This window comes from Budorcas taxicolor, chromosome X (assembly GCF_023091745.1).
Source record: "Budorcas taxicolor isolate Tak-1 chromosome X, Takin1.1, whole genome shotgun sequence".
Lineage (NCBI taxonomy): Eukaryota > Metazoa > Chordata > Mammalia > Artiodactyla > Bovidae > Budorcas > Budorcas taxicolor.
In genome coordinates, this window is record NC_068935.1 from 141,731,188 (window position 1) to 141,746,365 (window position 15,178).

Consider the following 15,178-nt stretch of genomic DNA (forward strand, 5'->3'; position numbering starts at 1 on the left):
ATGTCCCCAGAAACCATCTTACTCATGTTAGGGAAAGAAACTCGTGTTCAGATTTACTAAGATGTACGCACATAAAGTGTCAGAGGACATTGATCATAACTGAGGGAAAATGCCTCTTCTGAGAGCACCAACATTTCTGCAATTGAGCTGAAGGACTCATATTTCTAAACGACTGCAACAGAAGGAATCAAAGATGGGGCAGCAGCTGACACTTGGGAGCAAAATGAGGCAGCTGTAACTGGTCCACATTCACAGGATCTAAAGATGCCTTTCCAGCCAGTTATGGTTCAAAGAGCTGCTGCTGCTGCTGCTGCTAAGTCGCTTCAGTCGTGTCCAACTCTGTGCGACTGCATAGACGGCAGCCCACCAGAATACTGGAGTGGGTTGCCATTTCCTTCTCCAGTCAAAGAGCCACAGATGGTAGCATTTCCAGGGGCTGAAGATTCCCATGACAATGGGCAGAGCACACTGACCGAGGTATTTTGAATGCAACAGATCTAGTGAGCACTCGAGATATAGAACTTATGGGGCTCCCCTGGTGGTCCAGTGGCAAGGAATCCATCTGCTATTGCAGGGGACTTACGTTCCATCCCTGATCCCAGAATATCCCACATGCCACGGAGAAACGAAGCCCATGCCTGACAACTACAGAAATGCATGTGCCCAGGGCCCGTGCTCCCCAAGTAGAGAAGCCGCCACAGAGAGAAGCCTGCATCCCACAATTAGAGAGTAGCCCCTGCTCGCCACAGCTAGAGAAAGCCAGGGCAGCAGCTAAGATTCAGAGCAGTCAAAAATAACATACAACTATTTTTTTTCCCTCAAAAACATAAAGATATAGAACTTATTTAAAACGTTGGACAAAAGTTTAAAGATCTGCTCCAAGTTCTAGGTAAATAATACAAGACCTAGTGATAGGTAACAGAATAAATGTTTCACTTCCTACATAGTCATGACCTCCAAATGGGCTACAACTGGTCAATGTCAAAGGTACCAGAAATGAATGTTTCCATGGCTTGAGTTCAGTCAGTCAGTCGTGTCCGACTCTTTGCAACCCCATGAATAGCGGCATGCCAGGCTTCCCTGTCCATCACCAACCCCAGGAGTTCACTCAGACTTACGTTCATCAAGTCCGTGATGCCATCCAGCCATCTCATCCTTGGTCGTCACCTTCTCCTCCTGCCCTCAATCCTTCCCAGCATCAGAGTCTTTTCCAATTAGTCAACTATTCACATGAGGTAGCCAAAGTACTGGAGTTTCAGCTTTAGCATCATTCCCTCCAAAGACATCCCAGGGTTGATCTCCTTCAGAATGGACTGGTTGGATCTCCTTGCAGTCCAACAGACTCTTAAGAGTCTTCTCCAACACCACAGTTCAAAAGCATCAATTCTTTGGTGCTCAGCCTTCTTCACAGTCCAACTCTCCCATCCATACATGACCACAGGAAAAACCATAGCCTTGCTTAGTTCATAGTAATGGTAGTCAAGGGCTTTCTTTAAGTTCTGCTACTTGTAAAGCAGAGTGTATGCAGTTGGAGCTCTGACTCTGGTCTTCACAGTACTTCTGCAAATGCTGGGTTGGATGGGTGGATAGACAAGAGGCAACAGAACAGTTATGGGGTGAATCTCTTAAGAGCTATTGAAAGTCAGGACCTCATATAAATAAGTCATACACTGTGAAATAGAATATGCACACATGTGTGTATATATATACATGCTCATATACATAGATGTGTATTTGTTTTATCAATATTAGTAGGAAAAAACAAATTATCACCACAAATCCAACAGATATATATCACGGGGTAAGTAGAAACAGATTTATGTTATTGGAATTAATAATCCAGGTGAAATGTAGACACAGTACTTGAAAGACGTGGAACTAAAATTGAGGTGGTGAACAGAAGACTTCTACTGTCTTTTCTCTATTAAATAAATTGAATAGAATATTGCATAAAGTTGGAGGTCAAGGATATTTAATTGAAAACTATCAAACAAATAAAGAAGAAATATCACAAAGCTTAGAGGAATCAAGATTGTCGGGAGAAATCTCAATAACCTCAGATATGCAGATGACACCACACTTATGGCAGAAAGTGAAGAGGAGCTAAAAAGCCTCTTAATGAAAGTGAAAGAGGAGAGCAAAAAAGTTGGCTTAAAGCTCAACATTCAGAAAATGAAGATCATGGCATCTGGTCCCATCACTTCATGGGGAATAGATAGGGAAACAGTAGAAACAGTGTCAGACTTTATTTTTTGGGGCTCCAAAATCACTGCAGATGGTGACTGCAGCCATGAAATTAAAAGACGCTTACTCCTTGGAAGAAAAGTTATGACCAACCTAGATAGCCTATTCAAAAGCAGAGACATTACTTTGCTGAATAAGGTCCGTCTAGTCAAGGCTATGGTTTTTCCTTTGGTCATGCATGGATGTGAGAGTTGGACTGTGAAGAAGGCTGAGCATCGAAGAATTGATGCTTTTGACCTGTGGTGTTGGAGAAGACTCTTGAGGGTCCCTTGGACTGCAAGGAGATCCAACCAGTCCATTCTGAAGGAGATCAGCCCTGGGATTTCTTTGGAAGGAATGATGCTAAAGCTGAAACTCCAGTACTTTGGCCACCTCATGCGAAGACTCATTGGAAAAGACTCTGATGCTGGGAAGGATTGAGGGCAGGAGGAGAAGGTGACGACCAAGGATGAGATGGCTGGATGGCATCACCGACTCGATGGACATGAGTCTGAGTGAACTCCGGGGGTTGGTGATGGACAGGGAGGCCTGGCGTGCTGCGATTCATGGGGTCGCAAAGAGTCAGACACGACTGAGCGACTGAACTGAACTGAACTGAACTAGAGAAAGTCATACATAGATACGTAATCACAGATTAAAGTATTTTCCATCTTATTTTGCTATTTAATCTCCTAGTCAGAATCAGGTTCTTCTGACAGATTAAATTCTATATACTCAGAGAAAACCATATTTCTTAAATGTGTATGCACCCCAATGTATGGATGTGTGAGTTGGACTATAAGGAAAGCTGAGTGCTGAAGAATTGAGGCTTTTGAACTGTGGTGTTGGAGAAGACTCCTGAGAGTAACCCTTGGACTGCAAGGAGATCCAGCTAGTCCATCCTAAAGGAAATCAGTCCTGAATACTCATTGGAAGGACTAATGCTGAGGCTGAAACTCCAATATTTTGGCCACCAGCTGTGAAGAACTGACTCATTGGAAAAGACACTGATGCTAAGAGATTGAGAGCAGGAGGAGAAGGGGACGACAGAGAATGAGATTGATTGGATGCCATCATCAACTCAATGGACAGGACTTTGAGCAAGCTTCAGGAGTTGGTGATGGACAGGGAGGCCTGGCATGCTATGGTCCATGGGGCCGCAAAGAGTTGGACACGACTGAGTGACTAAACTGAACTGAACTGAACCTGAATGTTCACAACAGCACTCTTTAAGATACCAGGACATGGAAGCAACCTAAACACCCATCAGCAGAGGAATGAAGAGATGTGGTATATAAACATCTATATGTGTGTGTATATATATATATATATATATATATACACACACACACACAATGGACTATTACTCTGCCTTTGCAGAAATGCAGATGGACCCACACACTATCACACCGAGTGAAGTTAGAAAGAGCAAAACAAACACTGTATAATAATGCATATATGTGAAATCGAGAAAAATAATGCATGTGAATCTATTTCCAAAATAGAAGTAATGACCATAATTGTAGAAAAAAATGTATGGACACCAAGGGAGCAAGGGGGGTGGGATGAACTGGGAGTTTGGGATTGACATATATACCTATTGATATTATATATAAAATAGATAATTAATGATAACCTACTCTATAGTAAGGAGAAGGCAATGGCACCCCACTCCAGTACTCTTGCCTGGAAAATCCCATGGACGGAGAAGCCTGGTAGGCTGCAGTCCACGAGGTCCCGAAGAGTCGGACACAACTGTGAGACTTCACTTTCACTTTTCGCTTTCATGCTTTGGAAAAGGAAATGGCAACACACTCCAGTTTTCTTGCGTGCAGACTCCCAGGGACGGCAGAGCCTGGTGGGCTGCTGTCTATGGAGCAGCGCAGAGTCGGACACGACTGCAGCAACTTAGCAGCAGCAGCAGCAGCAGCAGCAGCAGCACTCTATAGCACAAGGAAGTCTCTACTCAGTGTTTTGTGGAGACCTAATTAGGCAGGAAATCCACAAAAGAGGGCACACATGTATATGTATAGCTGATTCATACTGCTGTAGAGCGAAAACTACACAAGAGTGTAAAGAAACTATAATCCAACAAATTTTTTAAAAATTCTATAGATGTACACATGCTTTTCCCCTAACCCACAAACATATTAACATACTGGAGAGCAGTCTTTGTTTTGCACATACATGAGAACTAAAATGTAAACAGAATTGTATTTCTGTGTATTTCAAGTACTATTATATTCACAGATCACATTGATTCATCAAGAACTAATGTATGACTCTAATTTTCCTATTTTCTACTATCACTGTGTCACAGCTGCTAGACTGTTAAATTTATTTCTGAATGTTGCAACATTGCAATCAACAAATCAGTTAATGGTTTTTATGTGTATCTATTGTTTCATAATTTATTTAAATGGAATCCCTTTTCCAAGTGAACATACCTCTGGGGACAACCCTGGCAGTCCAGTGGTTAAGACTTTGCCTTGCAATGTAGGGGGTGTGGGTTCAATGCCTGGCCTGGGAGCCAAGAACCCACATGTGTCATAGCCAAAAACAAACAAACAAACCAAAAACAAAAACAAAAACAAAACAAAACAGAAGCAATATTGTAATAAATTCAACAAGACTTCAAAAATGTTCCACAGGAAAAAAAAAAATCACTGAGAAAAAAATGAAATGCATTTCTAGAATTTTGATAGACGCAACAAACCAAGGGGTCCTTTCAAAACTGCATGTGCTGGTCTCAAGTCCTCTGAGTTCTTCTCACAGAGTCACACTGAGCTCACTCTTCCAACTAACCCCGTAAGGTCACTCAAAACCTTCCCTATGGAAATATTCCCTCTGTCTGAAATTAGACCTCAAACACACTCTGAGTTTCCACCTATCTTTGTTTGCTTGTTTCCCCCATGTAACATCTATATTTTACTTACCAATGTGTATGCAGCATTTCCTCGTTTTAAATGTATTTTTAACTGGAGGGCTGTTGGTTACAGTGCTGCTTGTTTCTGTGGTACTGCAGCGTGAATCAGCTATACGTGTACACACATTGTGTCTGTCTTGAGCCTCCCCCTCCCACCGCCATCCCGTACCTCTCACTCATTACAGATCACCCAGCTGAGCTCCTTGCGCAGTATAGCAGCTCCCCACTAGCAATCTGGTTCACATGCAGCAGTGTATATGCGTTCCTGCTTCTTTCTCACTTTGTCCCTCCCTCTCCTTCCCTGCTTGCGTCCGCATGTCTGCTCTCTATCTCTGCACCTCTATTCCTGCCCTGTAATGATGATCATCAGCCCCATTTCACAGCTTTCTTTATTCTTCATGGTACAACTTAGAAACACGTGCTATGAAAGTTGCTCAGTCATGTCTGACTCCTTGTGATGCCGTGGACAACACAGTCTAGGAATTCTCCAGGCTTCTAGAATACTAGAGTGGGTAGATTTTCCCTTCTCCACGGGATCTTCCCAACCCAGGGATCGAACCCAGGTCTTCCCGCATTGCAGGCAGATTCTTTACCAGCTGAGCCACCAGGGAAGCCCAATTACTTGTTAGGTTGAAGCCCAATTACTTGTTAAGCTCTTATATATTCTGCCGCCTTTCACAGCAAGGCTGCTGACTGGATGATGTACCGAGTCTGTCTGCTTCTTGTTGCATTCTCAGGCTTAGGCAGTTGTAGGCATTAAATCTGTATTTGCTGAATTCAGGACAAAGCATGGAGAGGGGGAATCCTACAGAATACACATTCCTTACGATGTACATGTAGGTAAAAGTTTGCAGCACATTGTACTGAACTCAGTCTCTAGTCTGTTCCTGTCGGGAAAAGCAGAAATCAAGACATTCTGGAAAAAATGAAACTTTTGTCTCATTTGGTGCACACACCTTGAGAAGGGCAAAAACTGAGGTTTACACTTCCTGATGCTGGCTTTGGGTTCCAACCTGGCAATAGCTAACAGACACCAATGATAAGATTAGGATCTGGGGGGAATCTTAATTCCTATACAGTTGATATTAATAATGAAACATATTCATCAAGGACTACAGCTGAAGGCTGACTGCCTGAAATACCCACAAAGGAACACACATACACACAGAAACGGCCTGAAACACACACACGGAACTGGAAACAAACAGACACCAACGGATAAATACCAATTCAGGAACAAAAAAACAAAAGTACACAGAGGTGAGTCACAATGGAAATTTCCTCTTGGAACCTGTCTTCTCTGATATCTGAGTGATATTTGTTTTCACCAAGAAATGCCCCGTCTTGTACACAAGTTGCTGAAATTTGCCCGCTGAGAACAAAAACCCCCGAGGAAACAGCCTGACTCACTCACCAGCTCTAGCACTGGAGGTTCTGCCAACATCAAACACGAAGACCAAGACACTGCGGAAGTGACTCACCAGGGAATGAAGACCGCTCATGAAAAGAACACGGGATGATGAAGGGGGAGGAGGAGGAGTGAGGGAGTGTGGGTCTTTGACACTGGAGGGGGGACCACATCCTTTAGAAAATCTACAGCTTCCTACAAGGACTCAGGTTTCATTCTGGGTCAGAGCAGCTGGTTAACTCAGGTGATCCAGGGATTTTCAGCCTCCCAGTGATGGACACGACTGGATAATTCTCTGTGAGCTACTGGCCTGAGCGTTGCAGGCTCTTCAGTAGCCTGATTCATCTCTAACGACCAGATGGAAGGTGTCAACAGCCACCTCTCCCCATACGCAAGTGTCTCTCCTGGGAGCCACTGCATGTCTGGTGGAGAAGCAAGAACTTTCCAGGTCTGGTCAGACCAAAGCTGCTGGTTAAGAACAGAGAAATCCACCCGGGGCAATGGTACGGCAGGGAACTTTTAAAAAGGGGACAAACTTTGAGAAGACTTCCTGCTGAAAAGTGTGTAGTTTGGAACCAGAAGCAATGGCATCTCCTGGGTTGCTTGTTAGAAATGCAGGTTCACCATTTGAATCAGTTCTAATGAGGTGGAGGAAACTGGAGCCTATAATACAGGGTGAAGTAAGCCAGAAAGAAAAACACCATCACAGTATATTAATGCATACATATGGGATTTAGAAAGATGGTAATGATGACCTTATATGTGAGACAGCAAAAGAAACACAGAAATAAAGAACAGACGTTTGGACTCTTTGAAAGAAGGCAAGGGTGGGATGATTTGAGAGAATAGCATAGAAAGATGTATATTATCATATGTGAAACAGATCACCAGTCCAAGTTTGATGCATGAATCTGGGCACTCAAAGCTGGTGCACTGGGACGACCCTGAGGGATGGGATGGGGAGGGAGGTGAGAGGGGGTTCAGCATGGGGTCACATGTACACCCGTGACGATTCATGTCAATGTATGGCAAAAACCACTACAATATTGTAAAGTAATTAGCCTCCAATTAAAATAAGTAAATTGATTAAAAAACAAAAAAATGCAGGCTCAGGCTCAACACTAAACATGCTCCATCAGAACCAGCGGCGTGTGTCACCTTGTCTGGGGTCACCGAGCATCTTCCTCTTCGAGAAGCACTGTGTAGAGAAGGTCACCAAAGTAGATCTCAAAAACTGTGCCTGTGGGACTTCCCTGGTGATCCAGTAGCTCAGAACCTGCCTCCCAGCGCTGGAGACCGCAGGTTCGATCCCTAGATGGGGAACTTCGACCCCACACGCTCCAGGGAAGCTGAGTCCACACGATGTGCTCCTGAGCTTGTTAACTGCTGCAGAGAAGTAACAATTCTGACCCAGGCTGGAGCTCTTTCGTTGACTTGCTTTTCACTGCTGCTGTTATTACAATCATATATATTCAAAGTCAAAGTTGTTAGTCAGTCAGTCATGTCTGCCTCTTTGTGACCCCGTGAACTGTGTAGCCTGCCAGGCTCCTCCATCCATGGGATTTGCCAGGCAAGAATACTGGAGTGAGTAACCATTCCCTGCTCCAGGGGATTTTTCTGACCAGGGAAGGAACCTGCCTCTCTCGTATTGCAGGAAGATTCTTTACCACCTGAGCCACCACGAAAGCTCAATGATGCATAACAACCTGCCTCAAAGGACACTGCCCCCTGCATGATTGTAAACTCAAGTGCCTTTCTTCAGTTCGTAGAGAGGTCATCTGAACCTGACCACCTGTGAGTGGCTACAAAAAAGAAGAGATAAACACACCCCTTTCCAAGGCTGCTCCTTCCCAGAGATGCCTTGCAAGACGGAAGACACACGTTGCGTTACTTCCTCACTACCTCTCACTCTGTGTTGCCCTTTGGTATTAGTTCCTCATTGCTTCTCTCCATCTGACTCTATAAAAGAGCCTGGCATCCAGACCCCAACAAGATAGCTGCCCTGAGATTTCGGTCTGCCATCTTCTTGGTCAGCTGGCTTTCCAAGTGAAGCCATATTCCTGGCTTCAGCGCCTAGTCTCCAGATGCAGTGGCCTGCTGTGTGGTGACCAGATGGAGGTTGGACTTGGTAAGAAATCTGCCTTAGCCAGCCAGGAGCCGCGATGCTTGAGGCTAGCCGGCCATGATCAGAAAATATTTGGGCAAGACCCTGTCTGTGGAGATCATTTGCCCTCAGGACTTCCATGCAAATGAAGCACATATTGGCCCAAGCAAATCACTGACCTCACTTCCCCTGATCGCTGCCTTCCTGGCACGACTATGCAGACTTCTCATTCTGCCTTTCCTGGTACCTTCACCTCTTTCCCCTTCAGTCCACATTGATTTACAGGAGCCTAGATGTTGCCTCTGAGCCTTCCTTAGAGGTAGGGAAGAGGAAGCCTTCCTTCTCCCCTAAGCTAAATGAGCATAAGTAAAGCTTCCCAACATAGGTAAAGGGTATATCAAGTCCTCCAATTTCATTGAGGTAAACATTTCCAATTCTTTCAAAAAGAAAAACAAAACTGTCTTTGTTTTACAAATGTAGTCTTTTCAGGACCCAAGGGTGGCTCCCAAAATCCTTTACCACTGCAAAACCTTACCCATTTATCTTAAGAGGCTTGTGAATATTAAACAAGGGGGAAAGAAAGTCATCCTAGGAAGAATTTGCCTGTAGTTTTGAGATGAAAATGTCCCATATGGTCTTCTCAGGAACACTCATCTGCGCTGCCTTTTATACATGCAAATTTAAGAGAGTAACGTAATTTAGAAGTTGGTTTGTACAAGACACTTATAAATTTATTTTTCTGCAAATATTCAGCCATCTAGCTAAGTGAGCTTGACGTGTTCCATTTGTCATAAACCCCATTTGAATCTAAACTTTTGCAAATTGATGGGTTTTTTACGTTGCTCCACCTGACTTAGGACTGAATTCTTGAAATATAAACTGAGGCCTCTCTGTTGCTGTGTGTATGCATCTTTGTCTTTGGATAACACTGCCACAGTTGATTTACAAAAGAGCTCTATTTAATTAACTTAAGTGAATGTAAGTGCTCACAAACATACAGACCAAACAATTGTAAGTAAAAGAAAAAAATGATGCCAAATGACTCTCACACTCACATGAACTGAGATATTCCATATTAAATTAGTGTCTGGTATTAAAGTTTAAGTTTGTTGATCTAATTAATATAGATCTGTTTTGATTATCAACATTAGATATAACTTTAAGTACGGTTATTCCAGTAGTCATGGATGAATGTGAGAGCTGGACTATAAAGAAAGCTGAATGGTGAAGAATTGATGCTTTTGAACTGTGGTGTTGGAGAAAACTCTTGAGAGTCCCTTGGACTGCAGGGAGATCAAACCAGTCCGTGCTAAAGGAAACCAGTCCATGCTAAAGGAAACCAGTCCTGTATATTCAATGGAAGGACTGGTACTGAAGCTGAAATTCCAGTCCTTTGGCCACCTGATATGAAGAGCTGAGTCACTGGAAAAGATCTAGATGCTGGGAAAGATTGAGGGCAGGAGGAGAAGGGGACAACAGAGGATGAGATGGTTGGATGGCATCACTGACTTACTGGACATGAGTTTGGGAAGACTCCCGGAATAGGTGATGGACAGGGAGGCTTGACGTGCTGTGGTTCATGGGGTCGCAAAGAATCAGAAATGACTGAGTGACTGAACTGAACTGATAACATGTGAATTGTGTCAATGTTTAACAGAAGCTAAACAAAATCTTATCATATCTCTTTCAAATCTGTCAGCAAGAAAAACTCAATGTGAAGAAACTTTTGAGGAAAGTATGCAAATGAATTTTGAGTGAACTTTTAGAAAGACTTCCTTCCGCCTTTTAGGATCTCTCCAGATATTCTACAACTTAGAAGTTAAAATTATGCTGAAACAGTTATGTGACAAAAGATTTGTGGATAAGGGTTCCAAAATGGGTTTTGTACTTGATCACTCAGGACTGAGTTGTTTAAAAAAGGTTTAATTGAATAAATGAATTTTTAATGTAAGCAGAAGCAAAATGTAAATTTGTTTAAAAAAAAAAGGAACATTTTCAGAAGATGTTCAGTTGCTTTTTATAGCAAATGTTGTTTCTTTACCTTTTTAAGTGATCTGTTCTGTATTTGCCTTTGAACATTTTTATTATCACTTTGGCTTAGTAAATAACTTCTTTGACAGAAACCTATAAGCCTGTTGTGTTTGAAAACATTTTTTTTTTCTGAAAGTTCTTTTGACAAGAGTCTCAAATCAAATTAGCTCTATCAAACTTTGGGATGTTTCAAAGGGCCCCCAAAACACCCCAAAGGAAGATATTGACCTAATTAGGTTCACTTCATATGTTAAACTGCATGGGAGGTGTTTTCAGATTAGTAATAAATATTAAGTTATATTGTAAATGATAAAGATAGTCTAGAGATTACATGGAGTTCCTACAAATCTAATGTATTCTGGTAGAATATTATTAGTCATGATTGTAGTTATTATCTGAAAGTGTTGTATGTCACAGCAGTAACTGGGTTGGATTCTAATTGCATTGTACTCAGATTTAAACTTGACTTCTGAAGCCTTTTCTCATTATAGACAGCTATGGTTTCACTCTTATGCCTTTGGAGAAATGCGTTCCATTCAAGAACAGAGATGTAAAAAAAGAATTTTGGATGAACGCAAGTTTCTGACATTCAGACCATAACGCTGAACTGAGAAAAAAACAATTATGAAAGAATTCTGATGGGAAAACTAAAGGCTTCATAAAGCTGTTAACATAAAGAATGACTTACATAGACCAGAGTGGACTAGTACATATGGTCATAAATATTATGATTTCTATATAAAAATTTACTGGTTTAAACCTGTATTTTCCAAGTGTAAGAAAAAATCTACTTTTAAAATAATTATGACTTATACTACCTTGGTAAATTATAAGTGTTGTGAATCAAATGGAAACATTTATCTTTTTCTCTCTACCTAGTTGATTCTGCCAATATAGGCTTGTCTCAACCATTAAGCCATGAAAAAATGTGTGTGGCCAGTACGATGAAACTGCAGATAGCTCATTAAATCAGTTATGCCTCCTTGGGTTGCTTGATTATCGCAACTGGATTAAAATTAGTTATACGAACCACTGTTTAACTTTGTTCTTTGTCTTCAAATGATGCCTCATGTTTCTCTGCTGAACTACGTCTCTGTCTGTGTTACTAGCTCCATTGCTTATATCCTGTCTAATTTCTGAGGTTGTTGACTCTGGCGGTAACCAATATGTAATCGGGCATCCATACCTCTGTGGCTAAACATTTTGAGAAAATCACATGTATAACATTAAATAATTGGAACTGTGTGATTCTAGGTGTGGGAAGAAGCTACAAGGGAAAATGTCTCCTGGATTATAGTTGGCCACAAGCCAGGGATTTTTTAAATTACTGCTGGCCCTGGTACAAAACATAACACCTGTCATGGCTTAAAAAGAATACGTGACTGGACTGGACAAAAATGAACAAACAAAATCACTGAAGTGAGACTCTCAACTCAGTGGGACAAAAGTTGATCAGAAAGTGTCTCGCAGACACTGGTCACATTCATGACAGAGAGGTGAACCTGAGAGATGGAACCAGCAATTGCAGCCCTCCAATGTGCAGTCCATGGGGTCGCAAAGAATTGAACATGACTGAGTGACTGAACTGAACTGAACATGAGTCGGCGAGCCTTGAGGAAGAGGAATACCTGCCACTTAGCAGTCACCAGACTTCAGTCACTGCATATGGTAAACCCTGAGGAAACGCTGAGAAAGCAGGATTACAGGCCTCCAGATGGCTGAGGTGCAGACCGAGGAAATCATTTCAATAAGCCATGGCTTTTTGATCTTCGCATATATAACGAGATGCTTCCATGACTTGTGAAGCTGCCTTCTGGGTTTGAAGCAGTCTTTCTAAGTCTAGACTTCTAGACCCTTTACAAAGAGGAACCAAAAGAAGACACATTGCAACAGGTATAACACTAAGCAGCAATGGGAGACACCCCCAGAAAGAGGAATCTGATAAAGCAGGACGGTCGTCACCCCCTTTTTCAACAAGACTTATGGAATGGACTGAGATGGGGGGAATCGTCGTAGAGAAGAACCTGCTCTGACTCCCTGTTGGAACTGTTCCTTTTGACTTTTCTTTTCCTTGCCATTGCTATCATAGCCATACATAATGGCCTGCCTCAGAGGACCCTGACCCCCTACCTGCCTGTTAAACTAAAGTGCCTGTGTTCAGCTCACAGGGAGACAGTCTGACCTTTCCCACCATTGAAAGGAAGAGATGAACACACCCCTTCCAAAGATCGGCCCTTGGGAGAGATGTTTTACAAGACTGAAAACCCTTCTTACTTTCCTTCCTCACTATCTTTTGCTCTCTCTTCTGTCTTTTGACTTGAATCCCTCACTGCTTCTCTCCATCTGGCTCTGTTTAAGAACTGGGCATCCAGATCCTGACAAGTTGATTATTTAGGGACACTAGTCTGCCTTCTTCTCGGCCAGCCAGCTTTCTGAAAAAGTCATATTCCTTGCCTCAGTACCTAATGTCTCCGATTCATTGGCCTGTTGGTAATATAACTAGAGAGTCCATGCACCATAACTAAAAACCAGCCATCATGAAACTAAGATTCCATGTGCTGCAACTAAGACCTGAAACAAGTAAACGTGGAAATAAATAAACATTAAAAAAAGATCTTTTTGTAATAGAAGCTGCTGCTGCTGCTAAGTCGCTTCAGTCGTGTCTGACTCTGTGTGACCCAATAAACGGAAGCACACCAGGCTCCCCCATCCCAGGGGTTCTCCAGGCAACAACACTGCAGTGGGTTGCCATTTCCTTCTCCAGTAATAGAAGCTACGTATGCAATTATTTTCTCCGAAAAAAAGTGGGTTTGTGGTTAATTATGTCACAGTAAATTCTAATTGCATTGGAACCTTGCTCGTGAATGTTAGAGGGAATGCCCAGTTTTGGGTAGCCAAGCTCAATAGCCTCCTTCACTGTTTTAGATAAGAGTTGTGCAATCTAAGATGTAAAAACAGTGCTAACAGAGAAAACAGACAAGCAAGACAAAATCAATATACTGGGAGAGGGAGGCTTCATAGTTACAGGAATGTGGATAAATTTGAGAAGGAGACATAGCAAGCCTAGCTTTAGCATTATCTTTGAGTGGTTGCTGAGTTAACATTTGAGTAAGACGGTTGTCTTTTTATTTATCATTAGATTATCTGCATTTTGACCACTATTCGTGACACAGTTTGTATTAAAGGCTGTATGACTTCCTTTTGGTACAAAACAAAAGGATTTCATTTTTTTTTTTTTAATGAATATCCTTGTGAGTGGCAGTTTTGTTTGTTTGGTTTAGTTTTTAATTGGAGAATTGCTTTGCAATGTTCTCTTCACCCCTTGTGTCCAGCAAGCTAATCATCACAACTCTCCTGACGTCATCTCTCTTTTGAGCTGCTCCACTCGCCCTGTCCCGCCCCCTCTAGGTTGTCATAGAGCGCATGGCTGGGCTCCCTGTGTGGCAGTAACTTCTCAGCAGCGTGGCAGGGAAGGAGTGGAGACACAGATGCAGAGAACAGACTTGGGAACACAGTGAGGAAAGGAGAGCGTGACATGAATGGGAGACAACAGGATTTTCACAACTGTTGCTGTTGCAGAAATAGGGACCCCGTCCAGGGCCCGAAACTGGGCTCTTGTCTAACACTCAGAAATGAATTGTCCGAGGAGACACATGTGCTGACAAAGCAAGAGATTTTATTGGGAAAGGGCACCTGGATGGAGAGCTGTAGGGTAAGGGATCCCAGGAGAACAGCTCAGGATTTATGGCGATGGGATTAGTTTCTGGGTGGTCTTTGGCCAATCATTCTAATTCAGAGTCTTTCCTGGTGGCACACACATCTCTCATCCAAGATGGATGCTAACGAGAGGGATTCCGGGAAGTGGACGGACACGTGGTGTCTCCTTTAGACCTTTCCCAAACTCTTCCATTTGGTGGTGGCTTATTAGTTCCATATTCCTTACCAGGATCTCCTGTCATAAAACAAGTCATGCAAATGATTACTATGGTGCCTGGCCAGGGTGGGCGGTTTCAATCAGTGTGCTTCCCCTAATGTTGCGATAAACTCTAAGAGTAACTGACGATTAATTTCCCCTGACTGGCAAACAGTGAGGCCTTCTTAAGAAGCGATGGTCTTAGGATACATTCCGAGGGGACACGTATTGGTAGAAACCTGAAAGAAAGACCTGAAAATGCTGGAAATGCAGAGGTCGAGATGGAAGGGTGATGATGGGCAGATAAGGGGTGCTAGCTGGGACCACATCCCTGCTGGAAAGGATCTGATTCAGGAACCTTCCTGGTGGTGATCCTGCACTTCCACTTTGCTGGGTATAGGTTCTTTTCCTGGTTGGACAACTAAGAACCTGTGTGCTGCTGGGTGCAGCCAAAAGAGACAAACAGACAAAAAACCAAATTATTATCTGGATCGAAGACCAAAGAGAGGGAACCATTTCACGGACTTTTGAGACATGAAAGCCTCAGTCACCCAGATTTCACAGCCAAAAACT